This window comes from Amblyomma americanum, chromosome 1, assembly GCF_052857255.1.
Source record: "Amblyomma americanum isolate KBUSLIRL-KWMA chromosome 1, ASM5285725v1, whole genome shotgun sequence".
Classification (NCBI taxonomy): domain Eukaryota; kingdom Metazoa; phylum Arthropoda; class Arachnida; order Ixodida; family Ixodidae; genus Amblyomma; species Amblyomma americanum.
Genome location: NC_135497.1, coordinates 428,573,699 through 428,591,970, shown reverse-complemented (window position 1 = coordinate 428,591,970; position 18,272 = coordinate 428,573,699).

The window sequence follows — 18,272 nt, the reverse complement described above, 5'->3', positions numbered from 1 at the left end:
AACCTTTTCAGGATGTAAAAATGCTGCAGACTAGTCCGCACGGCTCATAGCAGCACCCAACTATTTGGTTTCACACACCTTGCTAGGGCCCTTTTTTCTGATATCTTGGTTATAGGCTCCAGGTTCCAAATAAATCTTACCTGGCATATCGTAAAAAATAGAAAGGCTGCTACCTTCTTTACGCACAAGCGCATGAACTGAATTTGATTCCATAAATGGAAAAATCCGGTAATATTCACTTCCATACACATCATATAAGTTTGGCTACTGAAGCGTGGTCCATTCTATTATGTCCGCAACTGTACAATTCACGCATGCCCACGGTCTCTGTTCTGTCTCCAAGTGCTCAAATCCATTTCTTTTTTCCTGACTATCTCAATCAATCTGTCGCTTTACCTCTGGATCTCTGATCATAACCTTAATGTTATGCCTTTTAAATTGCATTCAGTTTTGCGCATATCCTTGTTCGTAACATATATATATATATATATTACTGCAAACAGGTTTGGTTTATAGCGGTTGAACGTCCCAAAGCAACTCAGGCTATGAGAGACGCCGTAGTGAAGGGCTCCGGAAATTTCGACCACCTGGGGTTCTTTAACGTGCACTGACATCGCACAGTACACGGGCCTCTAGAATTTCGCCTCCATCGAAATTCGACCGCCGCGGCCGGGATCGAACCCGCGTCTTTCGGGCCGGCAGCCGAGCGCCATAACTACTCAGCCACCGCAGCGGCTATTACTGCAAACAGTCTTGCTTATAGTTTATTTATATATTGTCTTTATAGCTTATTTATTCAATATTGTGATAATTTGTCTCATTTCAAGTTATTCTTATTCATTCACTCTGTGTATGCATTTATGGCTTGTCCATTTGTTCTGTATTGTGTGTTAATTGCTAGTCGCAGCTCCCGTTGCGAAAACAAGTAGCCCGCGACTTTAGCGGGTACCAAAACCTCTTTTTCATGCGCATGTCAAGTTTTAAAATTCAGAAATATCCCACAAAACAAAGTTATTTTCTAGCCCTCATGGCGATGCCACGCGCTGCAGTGCGCAGCGCTTAGAGAGAATCCAGTACTGGCAGTACCGCCGACACGTGTTGTTCTGCGAACAATTTCAATGGGCTGTCCGTGGCTGCCGCCGCTTGCAGGCCTTTTTTCTTGACGACCTCCCTAGCTTGCATTGCAACCTCCATCTCCCGGCACCCCGCAAGGAAACGCGCGCGTGTTTACCTCTTTCCCTTTCCCCTCCTTCCTGGAACACGAGGGGCCCTTCACGTTACTATCCTTTCAATCCTCCCTCCTCCCCCCTCTCAACGCGGCGCCTCGTCACAGAGAGGTTAATGCCGGCGCCGCATACTACCTTTACCCCATCCTCCGAAAGAACGAAATTCTTTTCTCATGACCTTTCGAGCTTCTTGAGGCTTCCGTGTGTCCTGTCCACCCTCTGCCCGTTTCTCACGGCTTGCAGCGCCCCACTACAACCTCTACTTCGGTTGACTGCCGGAGCACACAGCCCTTCAAACCCGTTTTTCCCTGCTGCAGTTGATATTTTTTTAATTTTTTTAATAGGCATCGCCAACCATTTGGGGACATCTGGTTGATACGTGAGTACGTTTCTTGTATATTTATTTTAATTTTTGTAGGTATTGCTTCGCACGTACATAAACTCGAGACCCGCAGTCTGCAGAATACACACCGTTATAAGTTAGCTCACGTAACACTTTCAGCAATTTTTAAAATTGGCTTCTTGAGCCACAATAAAACTTTTTATGGCACAGCATTGCGACGACCCCCCATAATGCGCAGGTCCACACGGGACGGAGAGGCAAAGAGACACCGTATGGCTCAGTTTAAACGAACAGATATATTCAATAATTATACATGATTATGATTATACATCACAGGCTGGGGTGTCCGAGCTTACGTGCCGACGACTTCATGGGGACGATGGAGGGGCTCCGGAGTTGAGCTCGAACGGTTGCTGGCAGAAGCTGCACGCCGTAGGGCTTCGGCGCTGAAGGCCCCCTTGGCGAACGATGTCGTCTTGAGCGTTTTTTTCTTGCGTACTCTTTGTCGGTTTTTATATCCTTCTTATTCCCCACATTCCCTAGGTTGAGGACGCCCACGCCGGAGTGGGAGGGGCCTAGGGCTTTCACTTGGGCGCACAAACACACCACCGCACTTATGGTCTCGCACCCGTCACGTGTTGAGTCCGAGGGAAAGAAGGTTGTCGTCGAGGTAGCGTCGGCTGTGGTAGACGGTCTCTGGCCCGCTGACGGTTCCCGCGGGTCACCGACCTCCGTTCTCCATCAAATGACACTCGCCACTCAAGGCCGGAACGCGAGGTCACTAAAAGGCCGGGAAAGTGGTCCCTTGTCCTAGGATGTGCTCGGGAGTGTTGGTGATGATGCCCGCCGTCTTGTCACGGGGCCAGGCCCGCCGAAACGAGGCCCCTTGTCCCCGGCACGGTCACGGCAATTGGGGAAGATAACGCCCGTCTCCCCGCGGCGGCGGCGGCGGCGTTCGACACGTGCCGACACTATGGAAAGGGGGTCCGGTTGTGCTTAAACCCCTTCGTTTTGGTCGTTCACTCTCAACGAGTATGGCTCGGTAATTGGACGCGGCTGTCACCTGGGTCTTCTCCGTGCGGTCCATGGCGGCAGGCCCGAAAGCAATCCCACTCAAGTTGCTTGCAGCCATATACAGTAGAAACATGTGTGCTGGCTGCTTCCAAAACGAGACCGGCTATCGCCGATCTCCTCTCTTCCAGCTGAATTGCTTTCCCTTGAGTGCTTTTGCCGCCACTGGGGGTTCCGTCTACGCCGCGCCGTCGAACGCGGGCCCTCGTAGCACACACAAGGAACGTCACACTCGCTCACCCTCCGGAGAATGTTCTCCGAACATTTGAGTCCATGCAGCTACCCTTCGCTTTCTGAATCGCCTCACACAGTGCGTCCGACAAAACACTTTTCGCTGCACTCAACACCACTGCACAACACATTATGCCTCAGCTGTCATAACTGGCGTCTCCAGGGGCAGCACTGATCTTCTTTTACAGATAAACATGAAACTCAGCACCCAAGCCTCTCCTTTCTACTCCAAACTGGACGAAATAAATTTACCACAGTTACAAAGGAGCTCCCACTTCTAGCACGATCACGGCACCGACAAAAATATAGATAACGAAAGGAAGTAGGGCAGGTTCTGCATGCGCTCCGCATGCTCTCCTGTGAAGGTGTTACTTAATGACAGAAAGGTTTAACTACCAACTCCGATATCTTAACACATAAGCACATAGCAATGTTATGAGCTGTGGCATTACACAATTCTAAGAAGTTCACAACTCCGCTCTGTTTACGCCATTAGTCCGACTTAGCTTTCCGATTTCGCAGCGAATATCGGCCTTCATGAGTCATACCAAGTAAGTCTGTGACCCTTTGTCTGCTTTGAGACTCGCGAGGGCTCGTGGCAGGAGCCTCTCCTGGCGTTATCTGCGCGGCAGCCTCGCGCGCTTCTTCTTCTTCTAGCAATGCATGAAGTAAATCCGGTGGCATTCCGGCCGTCACCTCTGGCGCCTGCCGAACAAATGCAGGAGAGGACATTTCTTGCGAACTATCTGCGCGCTCCGCTTCACTTCTGTCCCCATAAAAATCCGCGCTTTCCCTTTCCTCATTTCGTGAATACTGAACCGGTGCCGACTTGAGGCGATTTGCGTGTATCCTTATCAAGCGCCGGTTCACGTCTCGGACTCTGAAGTTTACCGGAGAAAGATTCTCGACAACCTCGCACGGTCCTCTCCACTTCGTCTGGAACCTACGAGCTAGCCCAATCTTCCTTTGGCAGTTTTCAATGTACACGCTGTCCCCCACATCAAACGGCGCGTCTCTAGCACTGCGATCGTGCACCTCCTTCCTGCGCTTCGCCGCTTTCTTTAAGGCCTCCTTTGCGATGTCCCTCGCCACTTGCTAGCGCGATTCTAGCTCAACCTTATAGTCGTCCAGTGAAGCGTATGGGACACGACGGGGGCCCTCTGGCACTTCACTAGGTTGGTCCGGGTCTCAGCCGTAGAGAAGAAAGAATGGCGATTCGCCCGTGCTCTCGTGTGCTGCGGAATTGTAGGCAAACATTGCATACGGGAGCCGCAAGTCCCAGTCCCGCTGGCCTCGCGAAACAAAATGCGACAGGAACCCGGCCACGGTTTGGTTCAGTCGCTCCACCGCGCCGTTGCAAGCCGGATGGTACGGTGTTGTCTGCTTCTTAGCGATCTTAAGCAGCTCGCAAACTCTCCTCATTTGCTGTGACACGAAGTTCGTTCCCTGATCTGTCAAGAGTTGCCTCGGGGGTCCATGTCGGAGCACGATCTGTTCGACAAATGCTCTTGCAACCGTGTCTGCCTTCTGATCTGGGAGTGCTACCGCTTCCGCGTATTTTGAAAGGTGATCGACAAATACTAAAATGTACCTGTTTCCGGAAGTTGTCGTGGGCAATGGGCCCATTATGTCCACACCTGTCCGCTCGAAGGGAGCCGAAATCTCAGGGAACGGCTGAATTGGAGCTGGTCTTCGTCCCTTGGGTGTTTTTCTTTCGAGACAGGAATGACACTTCGCACAGTAGTCTCTAACATCCTGTCGCATGCCACTCCAAAAGTACAAACGCTCCACACACCTGCGTGTCTTCGCTACGCCAAAATGACCGGCGCATGGCGCATCGTGAAACGCGCGAAGAACCCTTTCTGTCCACGACCGAGGTATGACGACTCTCTCCCAAGCGATTTTCTCTGGTCTCCCTTTCCTGGTTGGCCTCGTGCGCCGACACAGGGTGCCGTCTTTGCCAATGAAATAACCTAGCTGTTCGGGGTGAAACGGTGCGCTCTCTAAGCTTTCGATTATTCGCTTCAGGTCAGGATCTTTGCACTGCTCTGTGCGTAATTCGGCGGGGTTGACTACGGGGACAAACTCATCTATAGCTGCCACGGCAGCTGTGCGGCTGAGTGCATCAGCATTCAGATGCATCTTTCCTGACTTGTGCTCCACTTCAAAGCAGTATTCCTGCAGGTGTAGATTCCGTCTAGCGAGTCGCGAGATAGGATCCCTGACACTCATCACCCATTTCAGAAGATGGCAGTCTGTGACCAGCTTGAATTTGCGGCCGTAAAGGTAGCATCTGAAGTGCTTTACTGCCAAGACAACGGCGAGGCACTCCCTTTTCGTAGCTCCGTACGTTTGCTCTGTGGGGCTCAGCTGTCGGCTAGCAAAAGCAACGGGATGTTCTTTGCCCTCGATAACCTGAGATAGCACGGCACCAACTGCGAACTTTGACGCATCTGTGGCCATAACGAAGGGCAAATTAAAGTCCGGGTGGCGCAACAGCGGTGCACTCATTAGCTTCCTTTTCAGGGCCCCAAAAGCATCCTCCGCGTTTTCGTCCCAGCGAAAGGCGACATTTTTGGGTCCTAAGGCGGTGAGCGCCTTAGCGAGCTTGGCGAACTCCTCTATGTGCCTTCGGTAGTAAGCGATCAGGCCGAGAAACTGCCGGACCTGGCGGACGCTAGTCGGGGATGGAAAATCCGAGACACACCTTAATTTCTCAGGGTCCGGTCGCACGCCGTCAGCTGAAACAACGTGCCCGAGGTATTTCACCTCGTTTTTGAGGAATTGGCACTTAGAGGGCTTCAGCTTGAGACCCGTGCCTCTTATTCGCACCAAAACCTGCTCAATATCACGCAAATGGTTCTCAAAACTGTCACTGTATATGATTATGTCATCCATATACACGAAGCACAGCCTCCCCAGAAGACCTGACAGGATAACATCAGCGGTTCTCTGCCAGACAGCAGGGCTGTTGGCCAGACCCATCGGCATTCTTTTCCATTCATAGTGCCCTGAGGTCGTGTTGAATGCCGTTTTCTCGGCATCTGCCGGATCCATTTCTATCTGCCAGAATCCCGCCGCCATGTCCACTACCGTGAAGTACCTGGCAGAGACCAGCTGAGAAAGCGTCTTCTGTATATTGGGGATGGGGTATGGATCGATGCGAGTTATGGCATTTAGTTTGCGGTAGTCCACTACCAATGGATACGAGCCATCTGGCTTTTCCACCAATAGTGCTGGTCCTCCCCAGGGTGACTCTGAGTGTTCGACAATGCCGCGATCAATCAGGTCCTGCACCTGCCGCTCCATCTCCTCACGTTGGGAGTAAGGAATCCTGTACGCACGCTGGTAAACGGGCGATGAAGTGCCGGTTTCTATCCTGTGCTTTATAACGCCACAGCAGCCCAAATCCTGGTTGGACGCGGCGAATACCTCCGAGTAGTCGTTCAGCAAACCAGCCAGAGCCTCCCTCTCCCTGGAGTTTACGTGAGAAAGATCGAACGACGCCTTTGGAGCAGCTGAACGACTAGCATGCTCTACAGTTGCGAGTACCGTATCGGTGGGCTCACGTTTCTCTATCGCAGAGGTGCAGAAAGCCAATGTCTTGTTCTTGGGAAGGCTCAGTGGCTGCTGCCTACAGTTAACCACCCGTAGGGGCACTCTGTGGGCGTCATTAACTGTCACGAGGCACGCGGCTGCCTTCAGGCCATTGCTGAGAGAGTCGACCGGCTCAAGCACTCCCACGGCGCCGCTCTCTACATCTGAAGGCACACACGCGTACAAAATGTGCTCCGACCAAGGAAGGACGACCGCCTCATCAACCAGCCTGACGGCAACCCGCGAATATACCTTCTCCAATGATCCCACTGTTTGACGGGTGTCAATATCGGTAATGCGAATCTCAGCCCCTCTCCTGTTCAAAAACGGAACTATTGAGCCGCCCGCATTAACCTCTTCCTCAGAGAATGAGACTACTACCTTCCCTTTTCTCAAAAAATCCTGCCCTAATATACCTGACACTAAATTTGGCAGAGACACCGTGTCCGGGCATACGTAGCAGGGGTGCTCCAATGCAATTCCGCCGAGAGAGAAGTGCAACCGGTAGAGTCCACTTATGCCAAGAGGATCCCCCGTTATGCCTACAAATTTGGTTGCCATACCACCAGACGCTTCCAACACCTCGCGGTCCCCCTTCCTTCGAAGCGTGTTAAAACTGCTCTCCTTAAGCAATGTCACCTTTGACCCCGTATCTATCAACAATTCCATGCAACAACCATTTAACTTGCAACGCACAACAGGGCATGCCTCGTCGGCCACACAAACCACCACCACCTCATCATCCACTGCTCCCTCCGCACGCTCCTCAGGATGGGGAGGACTATCTAGTTTTTTGTCTCGGTATCTGGAGCCCCGCTGTAGGCTTGCTTAGGGCGTGTCTCGCCTGCTTCTCTTTGTGGCTCCCCACGGCACACGTTTGGGCAGAACCTGGCGATGTGTCCGCGACCCTGGCAAGCGAAGCATACGATTTCTTCAAAATCTCGCATACCGCGCCTGTAGCTTTGTGGCGGTCTCCGGTTTCCAGATAATGGGCGCTGTTGAGCGCGCGCTTCAACCTGGCGTTCCACCCGCTGAGATAGCAGCTGTTCTAAGCGATCTAACCGCTCTGTCAAGAGAGCAACCTCAGGGTTGAGCACCGCTCTCTCTATGACGCGTACTCTCGCTGCGGCTGTCGTTAACGCCTCTATTTCGTTCCTCATCCAATGCGGCCGCCACGGCTTGGCCGAAATTGCTCGGCTTGCGCGAGAGCACGAACCGGCGCACGGGGTCTTGCAGACCAGCCACGAACAAAGCGGTCATTTCCTCTTTAAGTATTTCCTCCGCGTATTTCTTATTTAGCTGGTCTCCTTCCTCCTCCCCGCTTAACGTATCGCGTGCTAGGCGCTGAAGCCGCGACGCAAACGTTCGCACGTCCACCCCTACCATCTGTCCGGCGTCACGGAACCTCTGTACCCGCACGTGACGTGGTTCAGTGTCGAAATGCTCAAACGCGAGCTTCTTAAATTGCGCAAATGATTTTGTGGATTTTACTTTTTCGTCTCGCCATGCAAAATCATGAGCAGCTCCTGCCATCTTACACCTCGCCATTCCCAGAATTTGAGCATCGGACCATCTTCTCATTTTCCCAATCTCTTCTAGCATGGAAAAGAAATCGCAGATTGGAACCCCTGTCTTATCTCCCGTAAACGTCGGAATGACGCTTCCTAATGCCAGCATGCTTGCTCCGAGCGACGGCTGTGGAGTGGGAGCTCCGTCAGATACAGACATTTTTTTTCGCTCAAGCCCTCCGGTGCCTCAAGCTTCTCAAATGGGGGTAAAAGTCCCACAATCAGTCCCGTGATTCCCTTTTGATTACAATTTTGAAGTAATGAATGTCGCAGCATTCAGAGGACATTTGCTTTTGAGACCCCACTCCTGACACCAGTGTGACGACCCCCCATAATGCGCAGGTCCACACGGGACGGAGAGGCAAAGAGACACCGTATGGCTCAGTTTAAACAAACAGATATATTCAATAATTATACATGATTATGATTATACATCAGAGGCTGGGGTGTCCGAGCTTACGTGCCGACGACTTCTTGGGGACGATGGAGGGGCTCCGGAGTTGAGCTCGAACGGTTGCTGGCAGAAGCTGCACGCCGTCGGGCTTCGGCGCTGAAGGCCCCCTTGGCGAACGATGTCGTCTTGAGCGTTTTTTCTTCCGTACTCTTTGTCGATTTTTATATCCTTCTTATTCCCCACATTCCCTAGGTTGAGGACGCCCACGCCGGAGTGGGAGGGGCCTAGGGCTTTCACTTGGGCGCACAAACACACCACCGCACTTATGGTCTCGCACCCGTCACGTGTTGAGTCCGAGGGAAAGAAGGTTGTCGTCGAGGTAGCGTCGGCTGTGGTAGACTGTCTCTGGCCCGCTGACGGTTCCCGCGGGTCACCGACCTCCGTTCTCCATCAAATGACACTCGCCACTCAAGTCCGGAACGCGAGGTCACTAAAAGGCCGGGAAAGTGGTCCCTTGTCCTAGGATGTGCTCGGGAGTGTTGGTGATGATGCCCGCCGTCTTGTCTCGGGGCCAGGCCCGCCGAAACGAGGCCCCGTGTCCCCGGCACGGTCACGGCAATTGGGGAAGATAACGCCCGTCTCCCCGCGGCGGCGGCGGCGGCGTTCGACACGTGCCGACACTATGGAAAGGGGGTCCGGTTGTGCTTAAACCCCTTCGTTTTGGTCGTTCACTCTCAACGAGTATGGCTCGGTAATTGGACGCAGCTGTCACCTGGGTCTTCTCCATGCGGTCCATGGCGGCAGGCCCGAAAGCAATCCCACTCAAGTTGCTTGCAGCCATATACAGTAGAAACATGTGTGCTGGCTGCTTCCAAAACGAGACCGGCTGTCGCCGATCTCCTCTCTTCCAGCTGAATTGCTTTCCCTTGAGTGCTTTTGCCGCCACTGGGGGCTCCGTCTACACCGCGCCGTCGAACACGGACCCTCGTAGCACACACAAGGAACGTCACAGCATTCGCAGTGATGTAGCATATTAGAACAAAGCTAAGATGTGCTAACTGCCAGGTTGGTTAACAAATATAGCATAATTAACTTTTTCCCTATTACTGCTAGGCTCCTTAATTATTGAGAGGCGGTAAACTCACCTTCAGTAATATTCAAATCAGTTTTTAAATTTTCAAAACGTGCTTACCCTCGGCGCTTCGGCCGACAACTTTTGGCTGTTTTTTGTTATTTTGGCTTGAGTAGTAGCTTTGCCTATGACCTTCTCTAAAGCGCACGTAATTTGGCGCGATGTAGACAAATATATGTTGGGCCAGAGCGCCCAGGGTAACTGCGTTTTCGAAATTCAATATCTGATATGGAAGCTACTTACGGTGGGCTACACGCCTCTCAGTAATTACGAAGCTTAACAGTAGTAGTTAAAAACTTTACTGATCAATAATAATTAGGCGGCCTACCAATTAGCTGCTTTTAACATTGATTTAATGCATTACACCACTGTCAAAGTTATGCTGAAAAAGCACTCTTCTAACTCATGAAGCCTACTTTAAAAATTGCATAAAGTCAGGTGAAACACCCCCTGTAGGTGAATTTTTTATGCCTATATTCTATCGCTGACTGCTCATGATTTTATTCAATTGCAGAAACCGATTGGTCTTTGCGCACATGTGGACGTTACATATCATTCAAGAAATTCTTCCTCGGGTGTGGCATTTCTTTTTAGATGGGATACAGCTGTCATGGGCCGTTTCACTTTTGCTCCTTTTCCTATTAACATCCTGAGCGACAGCAAACCGATGGGTCATTGTGCACCGGCGGACGTTGCATATAATTTTTGAGCTGTACATCTTCGGCGAAGTTCTCTCGAAGCAGAGATTTTGTGCAATAGTCGTACGGTTGAAGTAGACATTTGAAAGGAAACGAAAGTTTGAAAAATATTGACACAACACATAATTTATTTTCAGCCGAACATTCAGAGACCAACGCGGTCCCCTCTTGAAGGGGGACTGAAATGCGAGCCAGTAGCAGCAAGGAATGGACTTCGCTTTCATTCTGTTAATACATGGCGAAGTATATCATCCCGGCGATGTAATCCCTCTCTAAGTGACGGCAGCTACATTCACGTCGCGCCTTCGAGCGTGCTCGCGGCGACGCAGCTTCCGGTTTTCGTCCGGCGGCCGCCGGCGACTGACGCCCGTTTCACATGCTGCGAATTTCACCGCGCGGCACTGCGAATTCGGTCCCGCCGTTGACACCGCAATGCGATGGCCGCTCAATCGTTTCACATGCAACGCAGGACCTGCGAATTCGTTCGGTGTGACAGCAGGGTTGCTAGATGACTGCTCATGGAACCCGTGAATAAACGCGGCATTAATGCAACATGGAATGTGGTCGTGTTGTTGCATTCATGCGTGCTTTTAGACACAAAAAAATATTTTGAATGTTTTTTTATTAAAGTAAACAGTTCTGAAATATTCAAAAAGTACGTTGGTGCTCTGAATGAAATCATTGGACGTGGAAACAGCGCGGCCCACCAGTGCGTCGATATAACGGTCAAGTTAGCTCAGGGTCTCCGATCCGAATTCTCCGGCTCGTTCATTTTGGCAATGGCGGGAGTTAGCGCTTCCGATCCTGAACGCGTGCGCCTTCTTATCCTCGAAGAGTACTACCTCCTCGAAAAAAAAAGATAGTCTTTGCCATGCACACAGAGAGCGTCTGTGAAGAAGACGTCGACACGCCAGCGCTTCCCGGTTCCTTCGAACGTGGCAACCACCGGCTTCTGCTGCTCGAGGAGTACTTCCTCCTCGAGAAGAAGAAGTTGTTGGAAGACATGCAGGCACCGAGGCGTTGGTGGGTGCGGCCGCTGTGGAAGAATAGAAGCACAGAATCCGAATTCTACACAGCCGTAAGTTGAAATTTCTTAAATGTCGCCTGGTGGGCTTTTTCACATATTTGCTGCTTACTGAAGTAGCCTACCCATTATCATGATGTGCAGATGCCTCTCCTGATATCGGGAGACCCAGACTACTTCCGGAAATATTACCGGATGACGCCGGACCGTTTTGAGCAGCTGCACGCGCTGGTGGAGGGTCCACTGACGAAAGGTTACCTCACACGTGAGCCGCTCCCTTCACGAATGAGGCTGGCGATCACCCTCAGGTCAGTGGCTTGACTGCTTGCAAGTTCGTGGGGTGTCTGTTCATCTGCTGCCGATCTATGATGTCAGATTCTTGTTCGCATCACACTAATTTTGCCATTCCTGCAATCAGTAGTGGACCAAAGTCTGGAAAGTCGCCGCCCATATTAGAACGGACAAACGGTCGTGTCCCTTTACCTTGTTGCTACATGGCATTCGTAAAACTGAGCTACAATATGGAGACAAAAAGTGTTTTTGTGGCAACTGCTTCGGTAGGCCAACAACTGTTTCATTGAACCGACACAGCTGTGAGGAAAAGAATTGTTTTGTGTGTAGAAAGTTTTTCTGTATTTGGAGGGACTGCTCAGTGCCACAAATCTTGCATTAACTTTCCCCGTCTCTTCGACTTTTGACTTTAGATACTTGGCATCGGGGATGCATATGCAGGAGGTGGCCTTGGCCTTCAGGGTAGGCATCTCCACTGCAGCCGGGATAATTCATTTTACATGTCGGCTCCTGTGGAAGGTGTTGCAACCTCTCTGCTTAAAGGTATGCTTTATTGCATGCCTACCTAAAGACTGTACATGCTTTAGTTAACATGTGTGCATTTTTAATTTTAAGGTAATGGCTATATGACCCATGCTTTCATCGTTCATTTCGTAAGGAAATTGGCATGCACCGACTGTAGACATAAGTCAGTGGTTCCAGCTGTATCCAGGCTCCCAAGAACGCCTGATGAGGGGCCAGTGGGCATGGCCTGAATAAAAACAAACTAAACAGTGCCAGTAAGAGACAAGCGCAGACTTTCAAGTACGGAACCTCAATGTAACGCTCGTCCTGTCTACTCTACCTTTGTCTAGTTTTGTATGGCAGTTTTTTTTTGTTTTCAATTCTACAATATTGCTATGGAATGCGCCAGTAGACTATGCAGCTTCATATGAGGGTTTACGCATTGCATCACTATTCACGTTTTAAAAAAAAATGTGAATAAGACACACTGAAAATGATTTCATAAAATAGCATTGTTTGTTAATGAACTACAATACACAACAACACAATACAATGTTAAACAGTTCAGTTGAACAATGTCATTATAAGCTGGTGCAAGAGAAATGTTTAGTCTGGCTTTACAGCCTTGATATCTGAGTCCAAGAAACCGCTGGAATCTCGATTAGCACTTGAGTTTATAAATGCCACCACCATCATCACCGCCTCCATTTGATAAGCTGATCTCTTTTACACCACTTCTGCACATAAATGTGCATCTCATGGCATGGCAAATTTTTATTCCAGATGCCAACAACTGAAAGGTGGCAAGAGATTGCCAACGGCTTCCACCAGAAGTGGAATTTCCCCCACTGCGTCGGCGCAGTGGATGGAAAACATGTACAAATACAGGCTCCACCCAATTCTGGAAGCCTGTACTACAACTACAAGGTACTAACTGTGCTCTGCTAGGTTTCACCAGTAGTGCTCATTGTTTTGGTTACCTGCAGGGCACATACTCCATTGTGCGGATGGCAGTCGCCGACAGCAACCTTAAATTCGCTATGGTTGATGTCGGTGGCTATGGTCGGCAGAGCGACGGCGGCACTCTAAGTGCATGCAGGTTTGGGAAGTGCCTCGAGCAGGGGGCTCTTGGCCTGCCAGCCCCCAAGCAGCTTCCCGGTTCTGCAATTATTGCGCCCAATGTATTTATTGGAGACGAAGCCTTTCAGCTTCGACCCGATTTCCTCAGGCCCTACTCTGGAAGGTGCCAAGATGAAGAGAAAAGAATCTTCAATTATCGCCTGAGCCGGGCAAGGTAAATTATCCTCTGAAATTCTGTTCTCAGAACATGTATTAATCTATGCTATTTATTTGCAGGAGGTGCGTCGAAAGTGCCTTTGGAGTGATGGCCTCACGGTTCCGCATTTTCCGTCGTGTCATCAACCTCAAGCCGGAAAATGTGGATTTTGTGGTGCTGGCGTCATGCGCATTGCACAACTTCCTCACCGAAGATGAGTGCTACATGGACGCGCAGTATGTTGACCAAGAAGACCACTTTGGGAATGTAACCAAAGGGCAGTGGCGCTCAACCCTGGCAGCTGATGGAGGCTCAGCCATGCTTGGCCTGCAGCCTCCTGCTATGCACAACTTCTCCAGGGCAGCTGCCGAAGCACGGGATATTTTTTGTTCGTATTTTGTGAGTGCTGCCGGTGCTGTACCATGGCAGCCTGCGTCTGCTGGATTGCGGCCATAATGCAAGGTCTTTGGAGTGCCATCTTCAGCATTGTATAAGTTGGGTTAACCCATATATGCCTGAGGTGCTACATGTGGGACACAGTTTTTTGTGCACAGTAGCTTAAAAGTTCATTGTGTAGAAGCTTGTACCCATTAGTTTTATTTATGGCTTATGAGGTTTTGACGTCCCAAAGGGTCTCAAGCTATGAGGGACATCGTAGTGAAGGGCTCCAGAAGTTTCGACCACCTGGAGTTCTTTAACGTGCACAGACATCGCATAGTACACAGGCCTCTAGAATTTAGCCTCCATCAAAAATCGACCACTGCAGCCAGGATCGAACCCATGTCTTTTGGGTCAGCAGCCGAGCACCATAACCACTGAGCGTTAGTATATGTTCAAGAGCCTCTAGTTTCCCGCACAAGTGTTACATTGTGTGCATTCTGAGAGAGCCGCCAGTCTTCTCTGAAAGCAGCAAGCTGACAACCCCACCGACAACATTGTGAGTGCAAGAAAAGCATACAAGATTTGCACAGTGTCATGGGAAAACCACCATATGTGATGAGAAATGTGACATTTGAGCTGACATCAAATGTTTCAAACATTACTACACGCAACAGATAGCACATTTGCTTAGTACCCTGACCTCTTTCCTTCGCCTGCTACAGTGTTATGTACTAGGGGTGTAGACGCCAACTAGTAAACTTAAGAATGGGAAGCCCACTACGGCAGCTCAAGAACGGTGTGTACATTCGTTTCTACCACACTACGCTGTCTGCATAGATGGCTCAAAAGTTCGTATTGAGAAAAATATTTCTATCAATAAAAGGACGACTCTGAACATAAATTTAATTTTCTGAAGTTTGGGCATATATGGGTTAAACCTCTCATAAGCTGCATATCGGCTAAAAGTCAACATAGGGGAGGGCTCTGGATTCATTTCAGCTACTTGGGGTTCGTAATGTGAACTGATGTCGCACAGCATACCAGTTAGTTCGGTTTATGGGGTTTGACATCCCAAAGTGACTGCGGCTATGTGAAACGCTCTAGTGCAAAGCTCCAGTAATTTCGACCACATAGGGTTCTTTAACGGGCACTGATGTCATGCAGCACATGGTTGTCTAGCATTTTGCCTCCATTGAAATTCGTCTGCCACGGCCAAGATAGCACACGGGCACCCTTTCTCTACATATGCAACTTTTATTTGAAAATTGCAGTTACAAATTCTGTTAGCGGTATCTCTTTATTGATCCTGACTTGAACTTGCTTCTCCGCAGTAGCTGTGCTTGTGTGGGGGTTCCAGTAGCCTCACTTGAAAGTAACCTTCTGTTTCAACTATGTATAATCATGACTTGTTCATCATCTCCACGACTGTTGCTGGAGGTCGTCTTCGAAGGCACATTGTGATTTTATCCTAGCCCCTTCAAAAGCTCTACAAGGGATCTTGCATGCATGGAAGGCCCAAGCCATTCCACAGTTCGGATTGCTTTTTTATTCAATAGGCAACCAGCGGAAGATAGTGGGCATTTTATCTCCGAAAAACATGTTTTGGTGCAAATTTGGCATTGCATTGAAGGATTAAGTACATTCACACCACTGTACAGGTGGCAGGACATGCAAGGCAATGGTTTGGCATGACTTCTTCAGTCTTTTTTTCATATCTAAAACAGTTATACATTTATGTTTGTTGTTTTATGGTACAACAAAACAGGCGTGGGATACAGCCCTTATCTGTATTGCTCGGCAATGTTCAGCCGCTCCATTTGCAGGTGGTGCCGCATGCTTATCAACATTGCAGCCATGTATGCAGTGTGATGGTAGTGGCTATTCAAATGCTTTGTAAATATTTTAATACATAAATGTTGCACTTGCGGCGCTGAATCATGTCTTTTTGCTTTTAATGAGTTTTATATTGTTATACGCTGTGCTTTGGCATGTGAAATAAAAGACGTAACAAGTAACAGAGAGTCTGGCTTGTTTGTTCATGTTTTCGAATTATAGCGCATCACAGGAGAAAGGACTGTGAACAAGAACTGGCACACACATAGCACTGTGTGCCAATTCTTGTTCACAGTCCTTTCTCCTGTGATGCGCTATAACTCGAAAACTTGGCACATGTACTACTTTTTCATGGAGGGGTCACAACAAGGTTCCTTGGGTACACACCTTCGCTATACTGGCCAATAATGTTAAGCAGCTCCATCTGAAGGTGGTATCGCATTGCATTTGGCACTGTGTCCATATATGGCTTGAGGGACAAAAGGAAATGCTAGTTATGGTCCATAGGCCTATGAGCAACAAGAGCACTTCTCACAGCACTGAGTTCAGAATTGACTAGGTCAAGTGCTTGCTGGCCTTTTCTTCGTTTCGTAGGCCTCTGCACTTCTGTCTGTTGTGAGGTGCATGGTGCTTCATATGAGGAGCTTGGATCAGCAGCCCATGCTTGTACATTGTCTGGCGACGCAAACATTTCTTCAAAAGCCTGTTGTGGCGATTCTGGCTGACTTTGGTCTCCACCTTCAGGCAGCAGTTCTGGTTCGACACTGCTGTGTCCTCTGCAGGTTGAATAACATGTGTAAGTATTGATTACATACACAGCATAGTATTTGACTCAATGAGTCTTTGCTGGCAGCACTGTGATAACCTTGGCTTCACTGAAGAGCATGGCAATTAAACCCACTTGTCTGTAAACCTTATTGCCCGTATATTTTTGTCAAAACTAGCAAGCAAAAAAAAGTGCATAAAGTTGGTTCTCAGAAGACATTGAAGTGCTACTTACGGGCGCATATCCATTTGGTCCTTCAGGAACCGCATCCTATCCAAGTATTGCCAAGTTTTGCTTTTTGGGTTGGCACCTGCTCCACTCCTCGTGCTGGCTTGGATCTCTCTTAGTTTTTTTCTATAGGTGTCCTTCAGATTTCGCCACCTCGTCTGAATAATCTCCACAGATACTGCAAACATTGCGAAAATCAGTTAAAATAAAATAGCGAGCAAAAAAAGGTCAAAATGCTTTCCAGCGTGCGCAAGAAAGTGCACTGTGCATTCTAGGAGTTAGCTTTCAGGAACAAAACTTGGACTGGAAACATGCTGCCATAAAAGCAGTTACCATGCGCTAATCAATTTGCGAATGGATTATCTAATATTTTCAGTGCTGCTTTACAGACGACATAAACGTGCATGCTGTTCGGTAGCGGTCGGTGCCGAGATATTGCGTTTCGACATTTGAGGAGAAAAATGTCAGCAGAACAAAACGACGCAGAATAATTCTTGGTCGCTTAGGTTGATTTAGTGTACAGCACGAAATTATTTTTGGCATTTCGCCGCCATCGGAAATTATAGCCAAAACTGGCGCATTTGACACGCTCTCGGCGGTAAAATGTCATGTACGGCATACCTGAATTTCATTTTTTTAAGAAACATAAGTGAAGCACAAGCCCACGTGGCGCCGTTGGCTGCCGCGGAATGTAAACAATTGCAGAAAAGTGTTATGCCTCGAGCCAAACATATACGGAGGACACGCTGTTTGGGCGAGTCCGGTGCAAAATCGCAATGCATCACTCCGCCCATATTTGTGCTGCGCGGTTTATTTCATAATAAAGAGCACAGTGCATTCTGCTTTACCGATCTAGTTATTTCTTTGTGAAAGGAAGCGAGGCAGAGTACGGCTGCTGGGTGCCGAGAATTAACGTGTATATATATTCTGCTGAGCGTCTTAACAAGCTTCCGCCAATTCCTAGCTGTCTGCCGGATACATTTACAGGGGAAGCACAATCGCTTGTGATTACCGCTTTGACATCGCAATTAACATACCTATAAAAAGAAAAATGGGGGGACAGCGGACAAAAACATACGGGTACTCACCTGTGGGGTCGATTTACATCAAGGCGTCTCGTATTTCTTCCCAAAGGGTACTCTTGTTACTTACTCCTGTACTCTTTTGCTGTCGTATTCCACAAAAGAGGCCGCTTCGCCACCTCATCAATCAATGCCTCACTAAAAGGAAGCACGGCCTGCTTCGTAAGCGCTGACGCCGGATGCCATGATGCGACCACGTGCGTACGCGACGGACCAAAACACACTTTGTGTTTGCCGCGGCGCCGCTTCAGCTGTGGCACGTGACCGCAAGTGACGTCAGACCCGTGAGGCGTGAGTGCAAGGACAGCCATAGCTGGCCAAGCCAAGCCTGGCGGGGAGCCAAGCAAAGGATGCTCCCTGGCTGCGTTGCAATACTCCCAAGTAGACGGCTACTTAGACGTCTAGCCGGACAGCCGCCATCTTGGGACGCGTTCCATTTCTCGGCGAAGCAGTCTCATAAGACTGCTTCGCCGAAGTCCACATCGATGCAGGCTAACTTGCTGTCTAAAGATGGCGGAGCTGATGTACGCGGATGAGCGAGTCGGGCTCTTGCGGGCGTCGGACTGTACACGGAGTATAGGAAAGGAAAAACGTGAGTCATTACATTATGTTATTTGGTACGCAAAC